The sequence below is a fragment of the Phalangium opilio genome, unplaced genomic scaffold, assembly GCF_054372755.1.
Source record: "Phalangium opilio isolate 3A_F unplaced genomic scaffold, DU_Popi_V2 ptg000014l_1, whole genome shotgun sequence".
Lineage (NCBI taxonomy): Eukaryota > Metazoa > Arthropoda > Arachnida > Opiliones > Phalangiidae > Phalangium > Phalangium opilio.
Genome location: NW_028324149.1, coordinates 1,903,255 through 1,923,019, shown reverse-complemented (window position 1 = coordinate 1,923,019; position 19,765 = coordinate 1,903,255). Strand labels below are relative to the sequence as shown.

At 38.9% G+C, this 19,765-nt stretch overlaps 1 protein-coding gene and 1 long non-coding RNA gene across 9 annotated transcripts in view; both read left to right on the top strand.

The window, feature by feature from the left end:
- LOC149705038 (uncharacterized) overlaps positions 1-8,610 on the top strand; it is a 149,199-nt gene extending 140,589 nt beyond the window's left edge. For all 8 annotated transcript variants that reach the window (XR_016381504.1, XR_016381505.1, XR_016381503.1 and 5 more), the window contains one exon: positions 7,760-8,610. The gene's annotated coding sequence lies outside the window, so the exon portion shown is untranslated. The remainder of the gene's footprint in view (positions 1-7,759) is intronic.
- Positions 8,611-14,158: 5,548 nt separating this feature from the next.
- LOC149705037 (uncharacterized) lies at positions 14,159-18,938 on the top strand. Its single transcript, XR_016381508.1, has 2 exons — positions 14,159-14,488; positions 18,714-18,938. It is a non-coding gene; the product is annotated as an uncharacterized LOC149705037 (long non-coding RNA).
- The last annotated feature ends 827 nt before the right edge of the window (positions 18,939-19,765 follow it).

The window sequence follows — 19,765 nt, the reverse complement described above, 5'->3', positions numbered from 1 at the left end:
AAAGCATCTTATACCTTCTCCCTAATAAACTAGATATCACTTCTTGCTTTGATATTACTCCGTAAAAGGCCTCTATCCCGACTACTCGAGTCTTTTAGTATCATAGCGAAAGTATCTCGGTTCGATTCTCAAATTTGCCTCGAGGTAATTGAGCCTCCTTTTGTTTCTTCTTTTTTTTTGTCGGTCTTTGGCTTGACGTCGAAAAAGAAGTATTAACAAATTACAACGGGCCATTCCCGTTTTCGCGACTCGAGAGATTTTCATAGCGAATTAATATATCCCTTTGGGCTAGAAATCAAATTTCTTAGATTGCTGATAAGACAATTTTCCCCGGCGAACATATGTATGTACTTTTTAGATCCATTTTTCTAACCTTGGGGTCCTCCTTTGTGTATACTTAACTATACGTAGGACCAGACGTTGGTCATGTATAAATCGCCTTGAAGGACAGGAATCATGAAAATTAAGGTAGTTAGTTCGCTTTTCTTCCACCGTGTTCAATAGATATTAGGGGAATTTGGCGCTAGTTACGTTAACAAACAAGCTACGTTAACGGTTTTTTTAGATTTGAATGAAAATCAATTCACATTCGTTTATTTTTGAACTGACTTTCAAATCATTTATCTCAATTCATTTCGTGAGAGTGTGCGTGAGACTTGTCCTTTCGGAATTAGGGACTTCATATACGTATTAGTTTTGTCAATTTTTTTTACACGAAGTATGGCTAGGCCCCTTTTCGGTTGATGTTTTGATAAATTCCTTGTAGCCAACAGGCGTGACACTTTTTCCTAACAAAAATCGGCTGAACGCGAAACATACAAAGATAATAAAGAAAAGTTTTAGTAATAAATTGTCTAAGCTCTCAGAATCTAGATCTCAATTTTTTCCCGTATTAATTTTTGACAATATTTTTTTGTTTTTCTTTTCCTTTTTAACAAATGACAATTAATTTTTTTCGCAAACCCGCTTTTCCTACTTTCAACAAAATTAATTACTTTCGTTAATTTTTTTATATAATGACTAGTTTTTATTATATTTTTTTAATTAATTAACAACTGTATAAAATTATTTAATTTCCAAATAAGTTACAAAGTTATAACAAAATATACTTAATTGTAAATAGCTTAACTATTTTTTTTAACCATAGACTTTAGCGAAGTTGGAATCGTTGCTACTTGGGCACAGTCAGCTTTTATCGCGTGTCACCTTGATATACCATAATCCCAAAGATTCCATTTTTGCTCGTGCCGTGTTTTGACGACAAAGAACCGAGTTTTCCTATTCCAGTTTATAAGATTCTGGTTCAACGTTGAGGAAAATATTCGATTAAAATTGGAATATCTAACATGGAAATTTTCTGTACCCTATAACCTTTTGAAGTTCACCCGAGCGCCTAAATCTTTGATGAGAAGTGTGCAAAATGGGGTGATATGTTGACAGAATGAATCCCCAACGGGAATAGCAAAATACAAACACGATTGTATACAATAGGAACTAGCCTACTAGAATCTTGTTTGGGGTGCTCTATATATACCGTGATACGTTGAGGCTTAAACAACCTAACAAATCTTGGGTGACCCCTATTGAATTTCCTTCTTGCGTCCAGTCCAGTCCGGTCTTAAAGCCCTCTATGACCTTTTGGTGGATTGACCCCGGGAATGTGTCCTGTCCTCTTAAAATTTTCGCGGCGTCTTTCCAAAGTCAGTTACTTGAAGTCGATAAAGAAATTGTTTATAAATGGTAAGTAAAACATTATGGGATAGTTGTTTACATCGGAGAAGTGTTGCCAGTCTTTTATGACGTGTCCAATTGAACCCATATCTACAACAGACTGTTAGTACCAAATCTGCAGAAGATACTCTAACAAATTTCTGGCAACTATGAAGCACGGTTAAATCTTAGAAACTGGCCCTTCAATTCACACTACGTACTTTTTCGCCTTGGAAAGTTCTGACTCAAGATGAAGAAGCATTTACAACTTTAAATAAAACTTGGGTAAACCCGAGTTGTCTGTCTGTTTTGCCAGTAATTTACTTCAAGCGATGAACGTTAGTGAACTACGTCAGTGCTGGTCCGATGAAATTTCTACTCCGTCGATTCTGATACATAATATGGTGATGGTATATATCGAAGACGTTGAATTGAACCTACGTTAATCCCCCGATGGAGAGGTGGAGGGGGACATGGTGAGGTGTTACCTCCCATTTTGTATAGTAAGATAGAAAAGGGATCGCGGAGATTCTATGGAATGAAAGACTTTAAGAATCTTTTTCATGTGTTAATCAGTTTGGACTTCATTCGAAACCAATTCCCCTCCCTTCCCCTCAAAAATCTTCTATACAACTTAGCGTTATTTCCTCATTTTCCTCTTTTATACACCCTTGGGGGGCTTGTACCCCCAACTGGGAGTTCATTTCAAGACGAGTATACCGCGTATATATATATGTACATGCTTTGTCTTAGAATCTTGTTACTAAGTCTATCAATTAATTCAAAACTTAAAATATTTTTTATTTATCGATTTTTGGTGTTACACCCAAAAATATTTTGGTTTCATTTCTAAGTATTATGTGTTGTAACGATTGGAAATTAAATATTATGACGTAATATTACATTGAAGGTGGGCACCAAATACACTAGAGAAAAAAAGATAAAGACACTGGCCACTATCTACCATTCAGGCTTTCATTAACCTCCATAGTAATTAATTACTTTCTGGTATTCATATTTGCCTTTGGTACCAGGGACACTTTAACCCAGTATGTTTTGACACGAGTATCGCTGTATTTTCAATTTCTGTTAATTTCCAGAAGTGAAGCCAATACTACAGGGGCGGGGATGTCACCTTCTTGGGTTATTTTTCTCGCGCCAAGAAGTAATGCACCGCTAGAGGTCAGCAGTGCTAGTTCGCTAGCCTCCCTCAGCGTGAAGTGAACTCAGTGGCTCCGTCTAGCGTTGATCCTTAGCTCTAGGGAAATAACCTACTGTGTGTTGGTTTCCCAGCAACTCATTAATTGCAATGGTATATTATTTAATTTCGTCCAGTTCGTCTTGGAGAAATTATGAAGTGAAACGATATTTTTTTTTTAAAAAAAAACTTTTTGATCGGCGTAAATTTAGCGTATCGAGTCGCTTTGTCGTAGGGCTATTTTGTCGTATTGGGTATCGTATGACTGTCTGTTATATAGCTTTTGAAAATAGGCAAGCCTTGGCTGTTACAAGCGCGCTTGTCTCTATAGAGAGAGCGGCGGAGACTGGGAGGTTTTCAAAAGGTTTTCGGAACCATGGAGGGAGTTTTTCCAAACACTATAGTGTATTTTTCTTTATTGTAATGCTAATTTGCACGTCGCGGAGGGTTCTTGGTGTATGGCCAACCTTTTCTTTCTATTTGGTAACACTGAAGCCGTCCTCGTCGTCGTCGTGCAGTGAATATATTTTTTCGGGGGTCTAGGGTGTCCCCTTTGGAAAAGAAAATATATATATATATATATGTGTATATACATATACAAGGGAAATTTTTTTTTACCAGGCGCTTTTTCAATCCCCATTGCAGCAAGAAGATGCTAATGAGCCGGGATGTGTCAATATAGAAGCAAAAATAAGCCAGCTTTCTATGCCTCAAATCGTGAATTAGTTTAATAATCGCCTGAATTCAAAATGAATTTTAATCTACGTTAATATTAGTTAAATCTGTATAGGTGTCGTGTTCAAAATGATTAATTTAATTTTTAATTTTATGGGTAACAAGACGTTGATCCTTTTAAGTCAAAGGATTTTAAAATAGGCGAAAATTGTTATTGAAAAATGGGGGAATTTAATTGTAGGCCAAAAGTAAGTTATTTAGATTTCAGTTAATTTCATAATAGGCCAAAAACATCTTATTGAGATTTCAGGGAATTTAATAATAGGCCAAAAACATCTTATTGAGATTTCAGGGAATTTAATAATAGGCCAAAAACATCTTATTGAGATTTCAGGGAATTTAATAATAGGCCAAAAACATCTTATTGAGATTTCAGGGAATTTAATAATAGGCCAAAAATTATCATTGAAATGTTAGGGAGAGTTTAGAAATAGGTCAAAAATATTGTTTGTAACTATTTTGGCTTTGGATAACCAAGTTAAGGACATTTGAAACTTTAAATATTGCGATAACCCTGATATAAAAGAAATATCAGCATAGCTATTTTTCTTACTTCAATATAGACCTTAGTTTAGGAGAAATTGAATAAATTCATATTATAATCCATGAGAAATATTATACATTTCGGCACTTCATATAAAAGATGAGAGGGAGATTTTTAACAACAGTAGACGTACGCGCGCGTTTTGGGTGCTGCAGCATAGTTGATTTTCTATTATGTATATATTGTAGCTTGCTACTGTATATGTATATACTTCAGAAAAGCTTATAGACGCGAATTTTTGAACAAAAAAATAAGTGTAGAGTAGAAACCGTCCGTAACATTTGAGGTTATTAAACCATACATATTCAAATATGAAGAAATAAGAAAAATGCTGTCGAACCCCCAAAAGTACCTTCAAATATTTCGTCTATATACCCTCGTGGGATCTGTATTGGTTTTATTGTGATGCTTCCATAATCTTTTCCAAACTGGCATGGCGCGTACATTTTTTTCTCAGCATAAGTTTTGCGAGATATTTGTAATAAGGCCTCTTTAATAGAGCGCTATATTCGCGTCATGGTTTGTTATAAGGGGGAGGGCGATTCTTTGAATATGTTGCGGTCCTGTTAAATCTCTTGAGTTTGGGATTATCGTCTGAAAAAGTGGAAAGGTTATGAAGTATTTTATTGGTTGAGATTTGTAAGTGGTTAAGTTCATTGAAGTATTGGTACTATTTTACGTAATTTGTGGAGAGTGTCCAGGAATATTTAGTTGCGGATTGATTAGTAGCATCTTACTTTCATAAGATATGTTACCACCATAAGTTCATAAGAAATGTTGCATAAGTTTGTGACTGGTTACTGAGAGTTTGTCATGAAGTGATGCAGGTCATAGATTCGAGGTAAAGCGACGCCTGGTCAGGCGCTGCTGTCAAAGACTTAGTAATGCAGACTAAATAGGACTAGATGGACTGCAAACTTAACCACCGAGTGTAGTACTTCAATTCTCGCTTCCGTCGATCGTTCTCCTCGAACTAGCTCGAGCTGTAAATCTCTCAGTAGCATTACGAAGTGTGTCATACTTATGGAAGAACATATCTTATGGTAACATTTATTGGCCACTATGACAAGGAAATCATCACAAATGTGAATGATTGTATGTAATTTTTATAATAAATAATGCTCCCAATTTTGGTTTCAGTATGAAACACATTGGTTTATCTTTCCTCAAAAGATAGCTGGGGTAAAATTTTGCCAGTTGTCTGTCTACACTATAACTCTATACGGATCAAAGCTAGAGTAATTCTTAATGCGTTGAGTTAGGCAAGGGGTCACGGTTCTCCGTAACCCTTTAAAATAATCCCGGGCTGCTCGGAGCGCGAATCTCTGTGGTGTATATAGGGAGGGATACAGTTCGGGGACGTACATACGACTTGACGGAACTCGGGATCGGTCTAGGCGAATCGTTGGGGGTTCGCGATCGGCATCGGAGGATCTCTCGTCGCGGGTCTGTGAGTCACACACTGCGGCGCGCGGTTGAATTCTGTACAAATTGTGATTCATCTCACACATTCGTACGTCGAACTCGTAGCTCGGAGTTTGCGCGTGTACGTACTAGGTACGCTCTAGCACCCACCACGAGCTCTCTCTCACTCAACTCGGCCCTAATCGAATTTAAGACGTTCAATGTATGCAAATTAGGGAATGGGAGAAGTTGCACACCAAAGGGAAAGCTTCCAACTCGTTTTAAGGGGGCAAAAAACGAGTAGCGTTCAATTTTAAGGGGTTTATTCAAATATCTGAAATGAGTGGGACAGACACAACTTGAGTGAGTGAGAGCGAGAGAGAATTAGAGCAGCGTACTTATTGCTTGAGGTTTTACTTTTACGTGTTAAGAGACTTTTTAGATCAACACGTGTAGGTTTATGAAGAAACTGACATTGAAAAGTTTTTTATTTGAATTGTAGGCCAGTTCAATACCTTGAAGAACAATCGTAATTATTTTATGGGTGCCTATTTCGGTGTCAAAAGTTCCTCAACAGGTTATGAGTCTCAGCTATGCACCATTATACAGATCACCCAACAACAAGCTTGCAGTATAGAGGGTTTTTAGCTAGGTTAGGTTATTAGTGTTACCGGGTGGTCGTTGTTAAGCCAACCAAGGGTATATCAGTTCAGTTTGAATCAGTACTTGACTCAGAGATACCTGAAAACACTGTACCGTGAAAGTGGAGTTATTTCTTTACCCATTTCAGTGAACTATCTATATTAAGACTGATTTTATTTGGTATTAGAAGAAACGGAAGTTTTTGAAGTGATGTCTAAAAACTGGAGTTGAAAATTTTTAGACCTATTGTTGGTGAAAAGATCAAGTATAGAAATATATATCTATATAACTATGTTCTTTTGTATTATATTATCGACAGGAGAGATAGCATAGTGGTTTCTTTTTTTCCTATCTTCCGCGCCTCAAAGTAGGCTGCTATATATATCGAAACACACAGTGTCGGCGGGAGGTTGCTTGGTTTTGGAGGAACAGTTCGCTGCTGCTGGTATAGTATACCACTCTCTATATCTTTGCCAGTTTCCCTTTGAGACAAGGCCGGTATCATCCCGACATCCTCTTGCCTATCTCATAAATATGCATGAAAATGCTAATCAGGCCGGAACGCGTAAATATGGATGCTCCCAGACGAGTGTGTGTGTGAGAGAGAGAAGAGGATCCAAGCGATGGTAGCGCCCCCGCCGAGACGTCATCTCCGAAAGCTGGCGCTCTATACCGACCGACCGAGACCCCTAGAATACCCCCGTTATCCGCTTAAGTTTATAAGACAACACAGTGGCCGTATATTATACCAGGAAGGACTCTACTATAACTCTCTCATTCACCGTCAGGGGACGCTCGTTGGGGTCCCGATCTAAGCCTATATACACGCATGCACCACCAAAACTTAGCCGATTTATTAAAACTACAAACAAGATCTTACGCTGTTCGGCGGATTTCATTTTTTTTTTCTTTACTTTCTTGTTGATAATGAAATTATATTGTACTAAATAATAGGAAGGTTATTATTCGGGATTTGCATTCATCAATGTCTTGTCGTCTGCTTTGTAGACCGGTTAATAATACGGATTTTGTGGTATTGTGATTGGGATAAAGATTTAGATTGAATTTAATCTAAGTAACTGGAAACCTCTTATACCATCAAACGGATTTGCTAGAAACAAATATCCTTAAGACCCATATTTATACAGATTATGATAGGCTTATGTATGGTATTAGAAGGTCAGTGATTCAGTTCGGTACAGTTCCCCGCGAGGAGTTACTAAGGCTATCTGCACCGCGCTTTCCTATTGAATCTTATACCAGACGTGCGCAGAATTCTTTCACACCCTTATGGTATATCATTTCAGGAATGTCCCGTGATTGCTATCTAATAAAGTACTTGTCTATCAGATACCTCGCGCTTCTCGATACACCCGGCCCCATTGGATAAAAATACCCGCGGTAAATTGACCCATAAGATGTGACCTTTCTTATTTGCAAAATGTAACATACTCCAGAATTAAAACTGTTTGTTATTATTTTATTAATTTTAATTAAAGTTAATTCAGGTTTCTTTTTTATTTCAGATTATTCGTAGAGGTGCAACTGCAACTTTCTGAAGAACATGGCGGTTCTTGATATCGATGAAGAAACTTCATCAGTTGCTGCGAATTGTTTTGCTTGTGACGAATTGCGGATATTGTATATTACTTTGTGATAGTTAAAATTCAAACCTATAGAAGGTTTTCTAATTTAATGTTGAACCATCTTCCTCTCCTATACTTCAGCCAACGCTTGTGTACCTTTTGCGTTTACGACCCTCTTACTTCATGCCTTGAAATACGACATATCTCGCTTTATAGGAATGTTTGGAAGTAGTTTTGAAGAAAGTTATAAACATAGAAATGGGACGCTGCATGGGAGTTGAAAACCCACGCGTTTCTAACAAAAAATAGAGCGGCGGAAGTCAATTAAATCAGATAGGAGACCCTCTCTGTCTCTCTCTCAATGTGATTCGCTGATTCAAACCATCCAGGAATACGCCTAGTGAAGCCAGCCAGCGTTCTTTAAGGGGGCCATGTTGGGGTTGAAAACAAGGGGCTAAGTGATGAAGGCGAATCGCAGTTGGAAGATGAAAACCGATCATAAAATGCTGGGCTAGCTTCATAACCCGAATTCTATACCAACAATATTAAAGATTTTCTATCAGTGAGTCCCCTTGGTGTAATAACATTCCTACCATCTATTAACATTTAAAACTAATTTCTAACTATTAAATATAATTAAACTTTATTAACCGAGAACAAATAAACGAAGCCAACAAACAGGGTGAAATAAACCTATGTATTCCTTGTTACCCCTGTAGAAATGTTTTGCCTGTCGCACTCCGGTGTTTACTCTTACAAACCAAATAAAGTTTACGCGAAAATAGGTCAAATTTCGATAGAAATAACTAATATACCTTAAGGTCAGTAGTAATTATGTGGAGTTGAACATGTCACACAGGTTGAAATATTAATTTCTTCGTTTTAGAACTCCATATTTCGTGCTTGATCCAGAGCTGTTAAAAAAGTAGACTTAAAATAATTCTTGGTTTTTTTTTGTTTGACGAATACGTGCAGGAATTCTTGGGTTGTCTTAAGACGCCAGAGGGGGGGGGGTGTTAGGGAGGGAGGGGGGAGGGGGGAAAGGTTTCTTTTCTATCTTTCTCGCGTCAATAGCGAATGACTTGGCGCATAATAATGAGGTTTGAATGCATCTCGGATTCTTTATTCCCTCGATGCCTTCGGGTCATATTTTTTCGAATTTTATTTCGAGATGCGCTTGCATGCAGCTTCGTTCCTGCAGTATATATATATATTTGGGGAATGCTCTTGGATATATAGGTAACTGGAGGGGGTTATGATTATCACTTTCCCTGTGAATTTACCCTCCCATCTCCATGGTGGAACAACGCTTATTTTGAGTTGTCGCTGTACTGCCGACGGGAAATAATCGTTATGATAAATTTCAGACGCTACTAAAAATAAGAATGACGAACATGATTTCACTGCGGCTGATCTGTACCACACTGTATGTGTTTTTTGTTGTTTTTTATTTTTTTTTTTGGACGCTTACTTCATCAGCTATCTCTAAACAAAGGGAACAAAAAACCAAAAATTGTGTGGTCACGTTTTTTAAAAACAACAACAAATGTTTCGGTTATATGTTTTTCATTAGGTATATTGATATGATGATACGAAACTCGTAAATCAACGGGGGTTGTGTGAGGCATTAGGGACGCGTGTAATACGAGTTTGACAATCTCATAGGACCTGTACGAAAAATATTTTGCGCCATCCCCATGTTAGGGCTCTGTGTTCCGTACTTATTTCGTATAGATAGATGTCCAAAGAGGTTGTTCGTTGAAGCGCGAATTAAGGGACGATTTTCAAGAGGCGAGCTTGTACTCGTGTACATCGCGCCCCCTCTGTCTCTTGTACGGTTATAGCCATCGTTTTCGAAAACGCTTCTTGCCTCGTCGCCTCGCAAAGCTTCGAAAACGCCGGCATGACATCCGTTTTAAGCCCATCTATGTAAATTAAGACTCGATCCATTCAGCAAGCCGGAGTAGAGCGCCAAGTACGAGAGTAAGGGCGTATTTTGTATGATGGGACACTCGGGTATAATTCGTAGTTGGAGAATGGACGGGACGAGTAAAGACCTAACGCGAGATCACTCGGTTCATTCCCGTCCAGCTTTGGGGGTCCGTCCGGGATTAAGACCATCGCTTCCCATCATTCCAGGCGAGTGGACCCCGGCTCGCTCCTCTCTCTCTCTCTCCGTCGTCTCTTTTGAAACTTCAAACTCCGGGTAATATTCCCTACACGTGTTTCTCTCAAGGAGCCGAGAAAGATTCATTAAGGCCTGATGGAGAGGGCCTTGGCAATTAGGCGTCAGCGAAATAGCCTAGCCTCGTTGCCAAGGCGACCCTATAACTCGCGTCAACGCCATTGTTTACACCCTCGTGTTTCGGACACAACCCGCCAGAGGCTACCGTGCGTGTCCCGCGCGGGCTTGCCAACTACTTGATGGATTGAACCCGCTGTATTTCAACGAAACATATCGCCTCTAGGCGCTTAAAATCTATTGTTTTCAGTTAATGATTTCGGCTTAGCATCTTACTACATACACGCGCCTGAAATCAAAAATTTCGGAATCGAAACCAAAAAATTAAGCAAATTTTTGTTATCAACACAAAATTACTTTGGTTACACCATTTTAGTTTGCTCGTGCTCAAACTGTGTTTATTTGATTTAACCTTAAACGAAAAGGATAGGTATTACTTTTGTCGTTACGTAATTGAATAAGATTACATGGTTTAACATTACGGTGTGTGTTTGTGTTATGTTTTGTTTTCTCTGGAAACTAATGAATGAGTTGACATTGAATTAAGAGTCGCTGAATGAAATTCCTTTTATCGTTAATGGGGCGGCCGCGTTTAATCCATTACTAAAACTATCAAAGCCCGCAACAAATTGTAGCTAAACTAAAGAAAAAAAATAAAAAATAGCCCCCGCGACCGAATTACCATACATGAATATGCAGAATGCCGGCCGCACCAAAACCCATTACTCCTAGTTTTACTACTAAGATTTCAATCGGGTTCTCTCCTACGATGAAGACTATATCGCCATCTGTAGTTGAAATCTTGAACTAAATTGAAAACTGGTTTTGCATGAGGAGTGGTCATTGGGCGTAGCTTAAGTCTTAAGGCATCGGTTAATGAAATAAGTAATTGTCGACACCAAATTAACCCGTTCGAGCCTGGATTGGACTAAAGTTATAGACCGTATATACTGGAATAGTTACGGATTTTTAAAATGGGCGGGAAATAACAGGGAAAGGTTAGGGAAACATTCTGACTCTGCTACAAATAGAAGTACGAACGTTAGTCGGGGAAAGTGACTTTAGACGCGGTTATGACAATATTTTGAACCCAAATCTCGACTCAGTAAATATCCTCTTAGAGATGAAGACATTGTCAGAAACATCGCAAGCGTTTGGACATACGTTAAGAGACAATATCCGAAATGGGGGTTGCAAAAATAAAGTCAGGGACGGATGGGGGGACTTAGGGACAGGGAAACGGCAACCGGAAGGGCTTTTGGGTGTCGGTTTTCGTCCACCTCAGCAAGGAGCCACTGAAGATCATGTCCGTTCAAGGATAAGGGCTGCGGGAGAAAAGTGGGAAGCTCAAGATGAGGTAGAAGATAACGCTCAAGATGAGGATGTTATATAGGGATCGACAGAGGGAGAGTATAAATTTTACGTTGTCTATTATACAATCGTCAAGACGACTTCAATTTTGGGAAGGGGAATTTTTAACTTGAAGATGAGGGACTGTAATATCTACTAATCATTTACATAACCTATTCTCTCTCTCTCTCTCTCTCTCTCTTCGGTGCCCGCGCGTAGTTGTACCAATACGGGATCCGTATTTAGTTATTGAACAATCACTCTATCGAAGCGAAAAACAGCCATAGAAGAAGAAAACTTTCCCAATAGCGAATCTTCAAGCGGAAATATCAGACGTTCAGACCATCCTCCCTGCCGTAAAGAGGGGGTAAAATGATGCCCATACAGTGGACGCCTGCAGAAGTCCATTAGAAGACAATGGTCCCCTGCAATAGATTGGAAACTCCCTATGGCCGGTGTTGTTCTAATTCTCATGGACCCATAGCTTCGTGGAAAGTTCTATGAAAATCTATTTTTTGGACTGGAAAAATATCCTACTCTTCCTGCAAGAAATTAAATTTTGATCTGGGGTCCCTGCACTTCGGGTAATGTACTTCCGCCTGGACTAGGGTAAAGAGGGAAAGTGTGGGAAGAGAGAGAGAGAGAGAGAGAGAGAGAGAGAGAGAGAGAGAGAGAGAGAGAGTCGTTAAGGCAATGGAACAGAATAACTCGATTACTCGCGCGAAAGTAAGCTTCACTGAAGACCAGCTTCTAAAAGAATTGGGAAAGATAGGGGCACCCTCGCCCCCCCCCCACCGTCCCTCTGCAGTTTCTGCTCGGGCACCTAAAGGTGGCGCGACAAAATGGAATAATGTAATATTGGCTTTCCATAAGCCAATCCTTATTCCCTTTCCCAGAATCCCTTTCGCTTTCTGATGGTCTAGTCGTTCAACAATAAAAGCTAGCCCGAGATAAGGTCCGATTTTTTTTTCTTTCCCTTTTTTTCAAGCGAACCAAAAATTTAAATTATTCCACGATAATCCAAAGTACCGTGGGTGGTTTTATCACAACGTCATAGAAATTCTATTGGTCAATGAATGGCCTGACTTGATGGGACCAATAATGTATCTTGAATAATTTGTGTTCGTGTATGGTAATTGTATTTATTGGGGACTAATTTACGCTGTAATTTCTTGTAATAGTCGTAAAGGATTCCCAACCAAAAGTTTATTTTTAAGCGCTTTTGATGGTTCGGTATGTCTTATATACCGAGTTTCGAGTTTGAAGTTGATTTCGCCGCCATCTTTCAAAATGGCGAGCTTTAAAGTGAGATAAATGTTGCTGTTCGTAGATATATATGTACTCGCGGTGTTAGAACTGAAGAAAAATAGGCCTAAACACTAGGTTTTTTCATCAAATTTAAGCGAAAGGTAGGTCTATTACGAATTTCTCTATATCCCTGTAGACTGAGCTATAGCTCACTTGGCGTAAAAGCAAACTATAGTCGATTGAAGCCTAGATGACTTAACTTTCACCATACCACGGGAGATACTCAGAGTTAGGCCTAACCTTAGCATTGCTCATCCGCAAAAGTAGAAAATTGCCAAAGTGCCTTTCCTAGTTCATCCTCCGTAAGCTAGACTAACAAAAACTCCCCAAAAAACTGATCCCATCACGAAGTAAATTCATCTAAAGTTATATTTCGAAAATCCAGTATTTCTTCGATGCATTAGAATACATTGTCTTCCAATCTCTTTATATCTTTAATTGTAATGAATTTTACCACTTTAATCGCACAATATTCGTTTTAAAGTTCAACAAAGTCGTTTCATAACTTCTGTACATAAATTATTTAACTTCTGTATCTTTTCCTAGGTAGAGTTACTCTTCTAGAAAAATTCTGTGAACGGTTTTTTTGCTGTATTCTTTAGGTTCTTTCTCGATGTCCAATCAGACGTAAGTAGAACGCGAGCGTTTCCCTTCCTCCCCCCCCCCGGACTCCTACGCGCGAGACTTCATCATCTTATATATAAGAGTCATCCCAGTTAATACGTGCGAACTTACTCGTCGATAGAATGTTAAAGCAACTATCTATTCAGTATATTTAGTATAACCAACGTTACATTATTGAATACGAACGCGATAAGGTTTTCAACACTCCCAAAGGCGTTCGCATCCCCTCGCCTCTAAGTGTTCTGATTAAATCGAAGTTCTCTGTATGATTGCATGCAAATGTATAAAACTATATATATGTATGTTGTATTGTACGGTTTGTCAGTATAACCTTAGAGTGTTATTGAAGGCTTACCCTCCTGCGTGGTAACGTTTTGCTCTTAGGGTTTTTGAGTTGAAACATGTAGAATGACCTTTTTCTATAGCAACACCAGTTTCAGCTTCGTAGGAGTCAATTTCAAAGTCAAACAAAACCTCCAACAGGGTTTCCATAGTACCTGGGTATCCTGAAAAAGTCAGGGAAATGATCAAAATAGTCATGGAATTACGGCGCTGGTTCGGTTGTTGCTGGACTAGTACTCATAAGTTCATAGTGACATTTTCTTTGTATTTTAACTGCAAAAGGTACTGATGTAATTTTAAATAAAGTTAATAAAGATTTTAAATTAAATTTTAGTTTGTAACCAAGCTCATCGCTTTATGGAAAGCATTCTGACTTTGATCATAAAATGACGTCAGAGAGTTTATCTTAATATATTATTATTGTTTTTTATTTATCTTTTGAGCTTGTTTTTTATTTGGTTTCAAGCTATGACGTAGCACTACTAGACTTGTCTTGAGCAGTTTCCGGTAAACTTTAGTCGAGCACGTCTGAAATACAAAATCCAAAGACGAAGAGCTCAATGTACGCGAATCTATACATGGGGTTACCACGCGTCCATGACCTGCCACATTCGATACAATATCCAATGTACCGGATATCAGGGATATACAGTCCAAAAATCGGCGAACCGTGAGTTGTCAGTGGACGGATTTTTTCACGAAAGAAAGACGACAAGGATTGTATCTTGTATGGATGGGTCTGTCGTCTGTCTCATCGTGTTTGAAGCTCTTTTCTACATCCAAGCAACGACACGATGTCGAAGGTAAGTTGATGGTAAGTATGAAATTTAGTGTTAGAATGGTTCAGCCGCACTTTAAACTATAACCCTATATTAACTCTCTGTGAGCATGGGCTTGCATTAGAGACCTGTGGTATCGGGTTGCAAGAATGCGCCACCTTCATTAAATGTTTTTTCCAAACTGAATAGAGGCATGGCCAACTGTAATTCAGTTTCTTGGTCTAATCGGGTTTCGGGTAGAGGTAGAGATCACTGAAGGGTTCTGTTTCTGGAAATTCACAACCAGGATTCGTGCCTGTACAAAGTTACAAGCTCGAATACCAAAAATCCTTTCAACCCTAACTTATGGGGAGTATTTTAGGCTTATACGGCAAATCATATTACTATTATTTTTGAAAGATAAAATGGCTCCGGGATTGATTAGCTCGTGGTTACTAGACTTTATTAATGGATAGACATGGATGTACGGGTATTAGCTAGTGAAAATAGTTCTTTGTTAAATCTCTAAGAAGCCTTAAGGACTCCAGGAGACGGCGCGTTGCCTCGGGGGTTGAAATCCCCGCGTAATAGCTAGTAATAAAGGAGTATGGGGTAGAAGCCTAGTGGCGTCCTTCGCTAATGACCTACAGACGCGTTGCACGCGCCCAAGAAACAATTTTAAATTCCCGCCAAGAGCGATGGTACTTCGATAAAAATATTCCATATCTCGTGAGCCGAAAATAATGGCGCCAGAAAAAGGGATAGATTTAGTACACCCTTTTTAAACCTCCGCGAAAAACAATGGTCTCTGGTTTTCTTGGATTGATACTTTAAGAAGAAACCCTTGTCACGTAGAGGTCATAGAACGCGTCCTTCTGACCACGGTGATTAGAACTTGTCGAGTGTTTTCAGTTTTAACTTGTGTTAAACTCGGTGGCCATACCCTGCCTGGTCTTTTCACCTTTTCTATGATGAAGAAAAGAATAAGTGCATGGTCATAGGATAGGTAGCGTTATCCAACTTGTCCCTCGACGCGTTTCTCTAGGCGCTGAAGAGAAGGGTGATATATGGCGTTAGTCTTGTAGTTTCGCTGCAGCAGCGTCAGATCTGGTTGGTGGTAATAGGCGATCGAGAGTAGAAGGCGAGCGTGTCCCCAACCGACCCTTAAGACGTAATAATACGGTGTTTTGGACTCCCGAAATGTTCCTCAGTTAAAGGGTATTCAGTTTGGTTCGGTATATCGACACTAATAGGCTGATTTGCGTGCGCCTCGCTCGCTTTGAAACTCCGAGAGCAATTTTCCCTTATGAACGAACGGTGGTGGTTTCGCCCCCGAGACAAGAACTAGATTAAGGGTGGCCGCTTCTGGAAGATTTGCACGATACGCCGTCATCATCACACCCTACCTTAGTAGCGTTTTATTAAGGCGGTTAGCACCCAGCGCGGTCTATTGTTTTAAAATCCATACCTTGGTAAGAGTAGATTGTTTTAGAATGGAGGGGGCAGTTTCACCTTCGAATAAATATCTTGATAATGGATTTTTTTTCTTTTGATAACAATGCGGCGAAGCACGGTCGCTTGGTAAATTAAAGAGTACGTCGGGGATGAGGCCATTAACTCGGAAACTTGAGACGGGAGGAAGGATTTGCGTTTCGGACGACCAAGTTTTCGGTCGCTTTCGTCCGCTTTTAAGGGAAAATTGTTTTTGGTTCCTTATTTAAATCTCTACTCTTCGATCGAGTAAGGCAAAGGCCTAAGCGTTTTAACGAGCACTTAGTCACGCCTTAATGTTTGAGTGATTCAATTTCAAATCCATTCTCGTTTCCAATAGGCCATGCTTTTCCGGTTAGATCTTTGCCCCCCCCCCCTCCCTTTAAGCTAGCGTCTTAATATAATAACAAGATTTTTTCAGAGATATACGGGATTGGCAAGATGATAGGGTTTTGTTCTTTAATAACTGGGATAACTACTAAAGTAATGCCGCTAAACTCGTAACGCTGATAGTATACACTATTTACATGGTTTGTACGTTGGACTGGATTAGGTTAAGTTAGGTTGAGTGAGGTGTAGTTTGGGTTATTTAATAGATGTAGGTCGTGTATTTTTATTTTCAGAGCATTCCTTACTTAAATTTACCCGCAGTAAGGTGTGAAGTCTGGGCATGTTGCGCATCATTTACTTCGGTCTATAGCTGATTCAAAGTACAATTTAAAAATGCGAATGTTCTTGGATTAATGAAATAAAATTGGTAAAAGATTATTTGACGCTTCGAATTGCCGAAAAACATTTCCGGCATTTTCATTTCATTCGACTCGAAACAGAAAAAAATGCAATTGTACGAAGTACTTTAATATGAGGACTCTGTTAAAAGAAGAGCGATGCTGGGGTCTTCCCCTTCAAAAATCCTGAGTCTACATTTAGGCTTAACGTATCGAGGTGGCTAAGGGGATAGGTTTTTTTTCAGTCGCTATAGATATCAGCAGATCCGGTAGGGCCGCTTGATGAGGGAGGTTGTGAGTGGGAGAAGAAACCGAATAGTCTGTCAAGAATCAAGATTCGGGTATCATAACCCCGGTTCCGAGAGGGCTGGTGCTTGGGTAACGAGGTCCATCTATCATTCGAGTGTTTCGGAGACACCGAGGGACGCGAATGAATCGGAACTGTCCTCTCGTAAAAGAGAATGCGGAAGCGGGAGGGTGGAGTCATCTTTTCAGACTTTTCCCGCTAAAACGGAAATCATTTTACTGGCCCGCGTCCGTCATCTTTAGATTTAATTCGACACGCTCCAGTCCCTATTCTCGATACAACGAAGGATGCTACTGGGTCACGTTTTCATTTGTGAACGCGTGGAATTGCAAAGGGGATTTTATTTAAATACGGAAGAAAAATAGGCTTAGCTCTGTCTTAAATTTTTTATTCATTTTTTGATTTTGATAATTAGAGCCCTGATCTGTAAAAGTCGGCGAAAATGAGGTGAAATTGTTAATAGAAGTATTTGAGTAAAATAATGCCATAACCGCGCTTTTTTGAACAAAGCATCGTCATTCGGCACAATTTATGCCGTTTGCCATTAACTTCTAGCAGTTTGTTACATGGAACATTATTGCGAAAGACAGATAAAATTAATGCATTCTTAATAGAACTTTAGCTGTCACTCTGGTAAAACTACTAAATGGAAAATGGAATTTGAGCTTTGCAAGAGTTCCACCATGGATAAAGAATGCGCGTGAGGAAATTTGTTTTCACGCTATAGGATAGGCAACTCCCTATCTCGAACGATAAGCTTATTCTGTATATACTCTGTTACTACATCAGTTGTCAGCACGTGAAAACCTAGGTCTCTATGTAACTTAGGCTTGTGCGTGCTGACAAGAGACAAAAAACTTCAGGATCTTCAGGATTTAAAATATACGCCAGTTTTTTTAGAGTGCACGGACCTCTAGGCCTTAGTTTCAGATACGTGTGAAATTGCCTACAAACTACTACACGTTGTATTGTGTTTTTATGCTGTTTTATTGTGTTTTATGCTGTTTTATTGTGGTTTTATGCTGTTTTATTGTGTTTTTATGCTGTTTTATTGTGTGTTTGTGCTGTTTTATTGTGTTTTTATGTGGTTTTATGCTATTATATTGTGTTTTATGTGTTTTTGAGCTGTTTTATTGTGTTTTGTGCTGTTTTATAGTGTTCTTTACTTTTTTATCGTGTTTTATGCTGTTTTATTGTGTTTTTATGCTGTTTTATTGTGTGTTTAAGCTGTTTTATTGTGTTTTAATCTGTTTAACTGTTTTTTTCTTTTTTATTGTGTTTTCATGCTGTTTAATGTGTGTTTATGCGATTTAATGTGTATTTAAGCTGTGTTATTGTGTTTTTTATGTCGTTTTATTGTTATTTATGGTGTTCTTTGCTATTTTATTTTGTTTTATTGTGTTTACAGGATTTAGTTTAAAATTTAAATTATTTGGTTTCTCAAATATCGCTAAAAATCTGTATCTTAGTTGTTCGGGTTGTGGGTTAGTTAATTCTTTAAACTATCAAGGGAGATGGTTTCGAGTACGCGTCGAGTGTTATACAAACGACGGTCTTCCTCACAGAACTTAGCTTTGGGGTTGGGTAAAAAGAAGGAGGGGGGAGGGTCGAACAGCCCCTTTAACTTCTGATATTTGTTACTGAGTTTCAGTTTAAAATTAAATTGCTAATTAAAGCATTCCGAGTATTAATACTAGTGTTTATGACGATAATGAGTTAAAAATGAACTTTTCTAATTTCAAAGAAAAATACAAGCATCTGCTGCATCATGAGCCTATTGACGTCTTCTTCCCAGTGCCAAGGAGAGGGGACGGGGTCGACGCCATTTAGTGATAAAGGAGGGCTTCTCATATCACACGACGAGAGCAAGCTTCAACGAAGTTTACTTTTTGTTTTTATATCTATATACTTTTGTTTATACTTCATAAATGTACTATAGAATAAATAAATTGTTCGTCGATTTAATGAATCTCATTTTTTATTCCTTTTCTTGTCAATTAAGTTACAGGCATATATAGCATTTTAAAATGGATTGGGAATATGGGTTAATTAGCACTGTTAAAGGCAGCGCGTCGAGGGAATATTCACTAATGAAAATTTTCCTTTATTGCTGATTTTTATTTATGCTTTAAAAAAGGATAGGGATTCATTGGTGATTTAAAATGGATGGGGATTAATGGTTGCGTCTGTATTACGAGTAATTATCGAGGGGCTACTCACTAAAAACTCGTAAGCGATTTTAAACGGGATTGGAATTGTGGGTAACATAGGGGCTACGTTTTGTTATTATTTCACTAGTTATGAACGAATAATTAAGAATTCACACATTTGACGCTAGGGGCGCTGTATACGTAGTTACGTATTTACTGACATCTAAAACATGATAAAATTCTGCTAGACATTCGTGTAAGCAATAGATAGTTCATAAATTGCCGCTAGGGGCGCTGTATACGTAGTTACGTATTTACTGACATCTAAAACATGATAAAATTCTGGTAGACATTCGTGTAAGCAATAGATAGTTCATAAATTGCCGCTAGGGGCGCTGTATACGTAGTTACGTATTTACTGACATCTAATACATGAAGAAATTTGCCGCTAGGGGCGCTGTTATATAGGCCTAACGGTGTGTTCTCTTATTTGAATTGGCGCCTCGTCACACTTCGAAGCGCCCCCAACGACGGAATTTACTATAAAACTCGGACGCCACTTGTCCAGGTTTCTTTTCTCTCTGCGCCGGCGACCAGTCAACATCGTTCCTTGATCAGCTCCTCGTAATCCTGACTTTCGAAGGCA